This window comes from Triticum dicoccoides, chromosome 4B (genome assembly GCF_002162155.2).
Source record: "Triticum dicoccoides isolate Atlit2015 ecotype Zavitan chromosome 4B, WEW_v2.0, whole genome shotgun sequence".
NCBI classification, from domain to species: domain Eukaryota; kingdom Viridiplantae; phylum Streptophyta; class Magnoliopsida; order Poales; family Poaceae; genus Triticum; species Triticum dicoccoides.
Genome location: NC_041387.1, coordinates 598,222,828 through 598,230,231, shown reverse-complemented (window position 1 = coordinate 598,230,231; position 7,404 = coordinate 598,222,828).

Below are 7,404 nucleotides of genomic sequence, written 5' to 3'. Positions count from 1 at the left end.
TGGTCATATACCAGACTAACTGGAATTTCTTTCCCATCTGACCCTACGGGTCCGACCCGGGCAATATGATTCAGACCGAGCTTGGTATACCGTGTTTTCACCATGGCCCAAGCTTCCCTCGCACCCCCTCGACAGGTCGATATATTCCATAGTCGGACATGCCGACGTGCTCCCTTGAATAGTTGTAAAGCTCCTCCATACTCCCAGGTAGGGAGGCGGATGGCCATAAAGCCTTAGCGACACTCCGCATTGCCTGCCGAATTTGCTCATAAAATTGCGATAGCTCTTGTAGCTGATCGCTTGAGGATCCGGGCATCTCCTCTTCAGGACGGCCAGTCAGCATACCTACAGACATAACTCTTTTAGTTACCTTCTTCACCGAACTATATAAAGGTTCGTTTGAGCACATACTAAAAATGCTGCATTGAAGCCTTTTATTTTCCTTCACGGAGTCAGCTAGCTGGGCCCGAACATCTTTTAATTCTTCACCCAGCCGGGTATTAGCATCTTGGAGATTGTTTGTCTCCTACCTGACACATGTAAGTATACGCTCATCAGCTTCTAGTTGGCTTTGAGCTCTTTGTTCATGCTCTCTAGGATCCGGATTCGCTCATGGATTATCTGCGGAATCTGTCATCAGATCTGCAACCGTGTTAACACCGCTGGTAATTGTGATTATGTTTTTTCTCGATAGAGGGACACATTACCAGTTGAGGCCTTCTTGGATTCCTCTAGTATGGCAGTTGTGGCCCTTAGCTGGGTTTGACATTTCTCCAGCTCTTGAGACAATAGGTTATTCTTCTCTGAGAGAACCTATTCAAACAATGATCCTTAAATCAGTTGTACCAACTCTTTCAAGTCTCAGGGGCTACTGATATACATAATTATTAGATTATACTTGCCCATATATCTTTCAAATACTGGTATGTGGCTCTGGCAAGCCCATCTCGAGCAGCCCGGATGTACGCATCACCCGAGTTGAGGGCGTTAAAAGCTTCTTCTGAAAAACCAGGGTCGCGGAGTGCAGCCCGCTGGCGCCTATGATTCATGGCGCTCTCCACTTCAGAATTTGTAGTGGATATTCTATCTGAATCCTCTGTATGAGGACAGTCCGATGTCACTTCTGTGTTAGCCTCCATCCTCAAGACAGGGTTCCGGAATCCGGCTAGTAGAGGCATGACCGGCAGGATCCCCGAACATAGTCTGGCGGATGTTCTTTCTGCTAACACAAATCAGGTAGTGTCATACTTTAAGATGACAACCATGGAGCATGTTTAAAACCTTACCTCTTTGATGACGGCTCGGCCATGTTTCTGTTCGCCTTTCTTTTTGAAGGCCTACCCGGCATGGGTGCCCCTTGTTGGCGAATCGCCTCGGGTTCGGCATGGCGCGCCGATCGTATTCCCTTTAGAGCATAAGAATTGTGCGGTGGGTAAGGCGGAAAGAGTGAATCCTTTTCGGAAGATAAGTCTCCTGTTTACTTACATGTGATGCAGGGAGGAGGCCGGGATAGTCAGGGATGATAGCCACTTCGGTATCGTCACAGCTCGCCTGGTAAAACACCCCTTCCCCAAGCTCCACAAATATGTCTGGATCCTCTTCGAATCCGGGGTCAAGGACCCGGTTGTGGTCCTCTGGCTATGGAGCCGGGCTGTGGATCTCCCTGGTAATTTTCCGCCATTCCTGTTATAAATGGACGGATTAAATATTTATGAAAAAGAACTTAGGGAATGAATAGAGTAGAGTATCAGGATGGAAACTCACCCATCTAGGAGGGTTGTACATGGAAAATCCATCTCTGGGCTTAATGTGGATGAACTCCTCTTTTTCTCCTTCATATAAACCGTATAGTATTTTCACCAGAGAGGTGGTGGAGTCCGGACCTTTCTGACCGCAGCGGGTGGCATCGTCTTCTCCATTGAAGTGCCACATGGGACGCCCTCGGTACTGGAGTGGATGTACCCCCCGCATTATGCATATAGCCATAACCTCGATTATTGATAATCTGGACTGAGCAAGCGTCCTTATCTTGCTCATCAATTGAAGGACCTCCCTGCTATCTTCCTCCCTGAGGCTCCGGGGACGCCAGCTGAGGCGTTTCTTCAATGGATCACTTGTAAACTCAGGTAGACCCATTCGGATTGGGTTAGGAAGGGAGACGTCCTCAATAAAAAACCACTCGGAAGGACATTCTTCAGATGCCTTCTTCGGTGTACTGGATAGGTATCCGGTCCTGGAGATGCGCCATATCTTGGCTCCGCCCACTTGGAATATTGATCCCTCTTGATTACGAGGGACGAGGCAGAACAACTTCTTCCATAGCTCAAAATGGGCTTCACAACCCAGAAATAGCTTGCAAAGAGCGACATAACCTACGTTGTGCAAGATGGAGGCAGGGATTGTCGGTGTTCTGGGAACGGGGGTCCCCAGACTTGCCTGCCTGCGGCCTCCAGCGTGGCTCAAGGGGCGGCCCAGCGCGGCCCATCTTCATCAGCACGAGCTCAAGTCCCTCGCGAGGGGCCAAGCCTCGCGGGACGGACGACAGGAAGCTTCCTCAGGCACGGCCTCGTCAGGCTGGCTCGCGAGGACGCGGAGAGATCAAGGCGGGGTATCTCACGAGGTGCCCATGATGCAAGCCATGACGACCAAAGCCAGGCGGGCGCCGGCCTGCGCAGAGTCCTTGTTTCCTCTTTAGTTTATAGGAAGCAAGCGCAGGCAAGAGTATCAAGCAAAGGCGGCCATTTCGGTGCAACAAGACCAAGACCAGCAGAATGGTAGGATGGAGGTCATCGTGGAGCCCAAGCCGGCGTCACCACCAGAGCCTTTGGCAGGCGAGGACCAACTTTAGTCAGGATAAGTGTACTAGATGTTCCTCTTCAAAATGGCCAATTGTTGGCGCCCTTCCCGCTCAATATTTGGGAAGAGGCCCAGGGCCTTTGCCTATAAATAGGACTAGCCACCCCCAGGTTAGGGGGATCGAGAGAAAAACCAGAGAGGGAGAAAGAGAGAAGCGGCTAAACTCCCCCTAGCTATTCATCGCACCAGCCAAGAACAGACCCTCGCATGGCTGTTCTTCCTTGTATTGTTCATCATCAGCCCAAGAGGCAATCCACCACACCACACACTGGAGTAGGGTATTACACCACAATGGTGGCCTGAACCAGTATAAACCCTGTGTCTCTTGTGTTGTTCCTTTCATAGTTTAGATCCTAGCGAGGCGGTGAGGTGCAGGTAGGTAGAGGGCGAGATCTCCGCGCGCACACCAGTGTTCGAATCTAGAGGATCTGCCGGAACCCCAAATCCAACATTTGGCGCGCGAGGTAGGGGTGCGTCGGAATCCACCTTCTGCCGCTTCGCGCCCCGTCGCATCGTCATCATCATGTCCGGCGACCAGGCAGGCAACCCTGATCCCTGGGCGGCCTGGCCCGCCCACACAGAGCCGCTCGCCACGGGCAACCCCATGCCCCAGGCAGCTCGCGGTCCGCAGGGCGCTGCGGGACGCAGGCGGCGCGGACAGGCAACGACAGCTCTCACGCAGCGGCATGCGCGGTCGGCGGCGAGGGCCTCCCACCACGCTGCGGCCACGACATCGTACACCCGACGGGAGCAGGCGAACTCGAGGGCCGCGCTCACAGTGGCCCGAGAGCTACTGCAATGCAGGCTGCTGGAAGGCGGCCAAGACGTGCTGCTAGAGTGGGTGGCAGAGCTCCTGGGCTTTGCCGCCTCGGGGGCTCCCCCCTTCTACACCCAACTCCCACCTCAGGTCCAGGGAGGCTCGCACGGAGGCTCCATACACGCCCGTGCAGCCCCAAGCGGACTCCAAGGCCACACCAACGCCGGCCAGGCCGTCAGCACCGGGCCAGCAGCAGCGCTGCCTCCGCCCCTGGCCATCGAAGAAGGACTCGCCACAACTCGCGGGCCCGGTGGGCCGCCGCGCTACTACCCCCAGGCGGGTGCATCAAGCAGAACTGCGTGGCACGCGGAGCGCTACGGTGCGGCCTTCGGGATGGCGGCCCCAGAAGAGTACGTGCACCCCATGATGGACCAAGGGCGCGTGCATGAGGACGAACAAGGCTCGCTCCTCGGCCGAAGCTGGGGGGACGAGGCACCAGAAGCTGAACTCTTCCAGGAGCCCCGAGAAGGCCCCGTCGGCTATGCTGGAAACAACGATTATCAGGTACCACTAATTCCTCAGGAGCAGGCATATGCCAACCATGGATCGCAGGAGGTGCAGGTCACCACAACGGGCGGCTGCCCCACTCCCGCAGCTTCCTACCCCTCAAGAGGATGGCGCCGGGGGCTACAGGAGAGGGCCAAGATCCGACATCACCACCGCGGCGTTCGGAGCAAGGCGTCCTCAGGAGGTAGTCCCTCTGCTGGGGAGGTGCCTCAGGGCCTGCCCCTGGCAGAGGACCTGTGGTCGTCGAGGGAACCGCTGGCGACCGCTCTACCCCATCGGCGGCGTCCTGGTTTCCGGTCGTCGTCGGTGGCACTAGAGTGCGGTGCAAGGCGGGGCCCTCGTCTGGCGATATGAAGCAAGGCCGGTACCTGTGAAGAAGGCCCAGTGCCTGTGAAGCTCGCCGCCCCGTGACACTCTCACGTAATAATGAGTGGGGCTGTACACGCCCCGGATTCTCAGGGGTGCCGGCCTCAGGCCCTGGGGCTCCCTCCCACGCCTAGTGGCCGCACTTAGCTCCGCGCTGGTGAGAAGATGTCCAAGACTAGACTAGGTGTCGGACGCGGCGTTTTTTCTGCTTTCGTTGCTTTTCCCATTGGTTGTCTTTTCCCCCACTGAATTTAAGTTGGATTTGAGCTCGAAGATTTGCGTGTGTTCGGGGAAGGGGTGTTTAGTCTCGTTCGAGCAATCTCTCGCGTTCTGGCTACCGCTTTGCCTCAGCTGCCTCCCCTCGTGAGCCCCTCGCGAGCTGGGCCAGGCCTAGCTTGCGTGCATCCTAGACTGTCGTCGCCGCGCCCTCTCAGGAGGTTTTCATTACAGGTTCGGTGGGTTCGTTCAGAAGACGCTCGAGACGCCACAGCCCTCCGCAGGCTAACTCGAGGCCCATGCGGGTCGAAGGTAAACAAGCCAGCCAGCTCGTCGCGAAGTCAGCCGCTTGGCGCAGGCATACGGGTGATATTGCATCTACTAAGACGTTGAATGCGAATTTTTACATGAGGGGCTCCCCCTCCCAAAATGCTCTTACAACCTTCAGGGCAATGCCCAAACTCTATCTGCGCAGGGTAAAAAAGCAGGGATAACACGCGGTCAATCGGATAAATCCCCCAATGCATCCTCAGGAGCGCCTCCTGAGTCGTCGCTGGCGTCGCTGGCCTCGCCGTCGTTCTCCGTGCCACCAGCAGCGGCGTCAGGGCCGTTCACCACGTCACCTTCATCAGCAGCCACGACCGTGCCGTCGTTATCAGAAGCGAAGGCCCTGACAAGGGCATCCATGTTGTCTTCCACCCAGCGCGCCAGGTCACCTTGGATGGCCTGGGGTACTGGGGCGATGGCAGCGTCAAAGTCGAAGTTGGGGTTCATGTTCTGAAGGTAGCTGAAGACACGAGAGAAGACGCGCCCGAGCAGGGCGCGGCTCCTCTCCTCCACCAGCCTATTGGCTCCGACCCACCGCGCCTCCAGCTGCGTCACCACGTCGGTGAAGAACTGAAGATTGCCAGCATAGTTGACTGCGTGGGGCTCGTCAACAGCTGCCTCGCAGATGTTGCCCAGGGCTGCGTTGGCTCTCACCCGGATCGTGGTGAGCATGGGGCCGTGCTCGTGCTCCAGAAGCCGCCGCTGACGTATCTCGTCCTTCTTTTGCCGCGCAACGGCCTCAGCCTCGTCCACCCGCTGGCGGAGAAGAAGCGCCTTGGCGCAGGAGGTAGTCAGCTCCTCCTACGCCATGTCGAGGGCGGCCCGGGAAGCGTCGGCCCGCCGCGTCACTTCCTCCAGCTTGGCCCTCAGGGCGGCGGTCCTGCCTTCAGCCTTGACCCAGATCAACCCCAGCCTCTCCTCGAACTCGCGCTCAAGGTTCAAGCGGGCCGTCGTCACCCCGCATTCAACCTCTTCCAGAACTCGGGCCTCACGCGCAGCAACGTCATCCTCCGCCTGCGTCACCAAATGCTCTCTTGTCTCTAGACATTCAAGATCGCGCGCACGCTCGGCAGCTTCCAGCGTCAGCGCCTCCTCGCGCCTCAGGAGCTCTACCTGGTCAACCGAAGCCACCTTCATCGATGCAAGGGTCGTCTCACGCAGCTCCACCTGCTGCTCTAGGGAATGGCACCGGGCCAGGAGTTCCCGCGCCCACTCATCCGCTGCCTCACGCCGCCGGTCAGCCTCTCGGGCCTCCTCGACGGCCCGGGAACGAGCCTCCCGGGAGGCCGCCAGCAACGCCTCGGACTCCTTGTTGTCGAAGTCACGCTGGTGGCGCGCAAGGGCAACAGCCACCTTCAGCTTGCGCCTCTCTTCAGCCAGGCGCAGGCCCTCAGCCTCAAGGTGCGTATCTTCATCAGCAAGCTCTTCACCAAGCCGGCTCACCGCGTCAGCCGCCCTCTGGAGAAACCCTTGGCGAAGAGCGCGACGCCTCCGGGCGCACTCGAGCATGTCTTCTGCATCGTCATCCGCCCCAAGTAAGCGCGGGGGGCCACAAATCAGCACTCCCCCTTTGGGCAGGGGGCTGGGGGCTGCCGCCCTCGCGATGGCCGGGCACGCCACGCCAGAAGCCCGGCCAGGAGCCAGTCCTTCCCCAAATGAAGAGTGCAGGGCCGACCTCAGCCAATCGCCATCCACGACCAGGCATGAAGCCCAAGGCAGGCTGGCTATGCCCCGAGGAGGCTCGCGAAGGAGAGTCGCGAGGCGCGCAGAGCCGCGGTGCACCACAGGATGGCTCACCTCTCCGATCGGCCTCACCGCAAGGGCTCTGCTTGAGCTCGGAGCGCTCGAAGACGATCGAGAGGGCGGAGCCTGGGGGGATGGCTCCTCAGCCATCTCCGTGAGCTCGGCAGGAAGGGCCCTGCAGAGCAAGGATCAGCTAAAGCAACGGGAGGATCAAGAGCTAGGAAAGGGGAAGACTTACTCATCAATGGCGAAATACTTCCTACGCTTCAGCAGGCGGCAAGGGTAATCGTCACCCAAGGCCTCCCTTTTCTTCCAGAGAGCCTCGAAGTCCATGCAGAAGCGACCCAGGAGCTGAGCGCAGGGGTCAGCCTGCGACGAGGAAGAAGCGTCAAGATGCCCAGCGTCCGGGGTGTCGTCCTGATGCACGCCACCGGTCGCCTCACCAAGAAGGATAGCTGGGGGCCCAGGGGCCTCAACCACAGGCGCCGTGGGCAGCGGCTCAATGCCTCCAGCCGCAACAGTATGGGCCTCAGGAGCTGCCCCCTCAGGAGTGCCGCCTGGCATCGTCACTC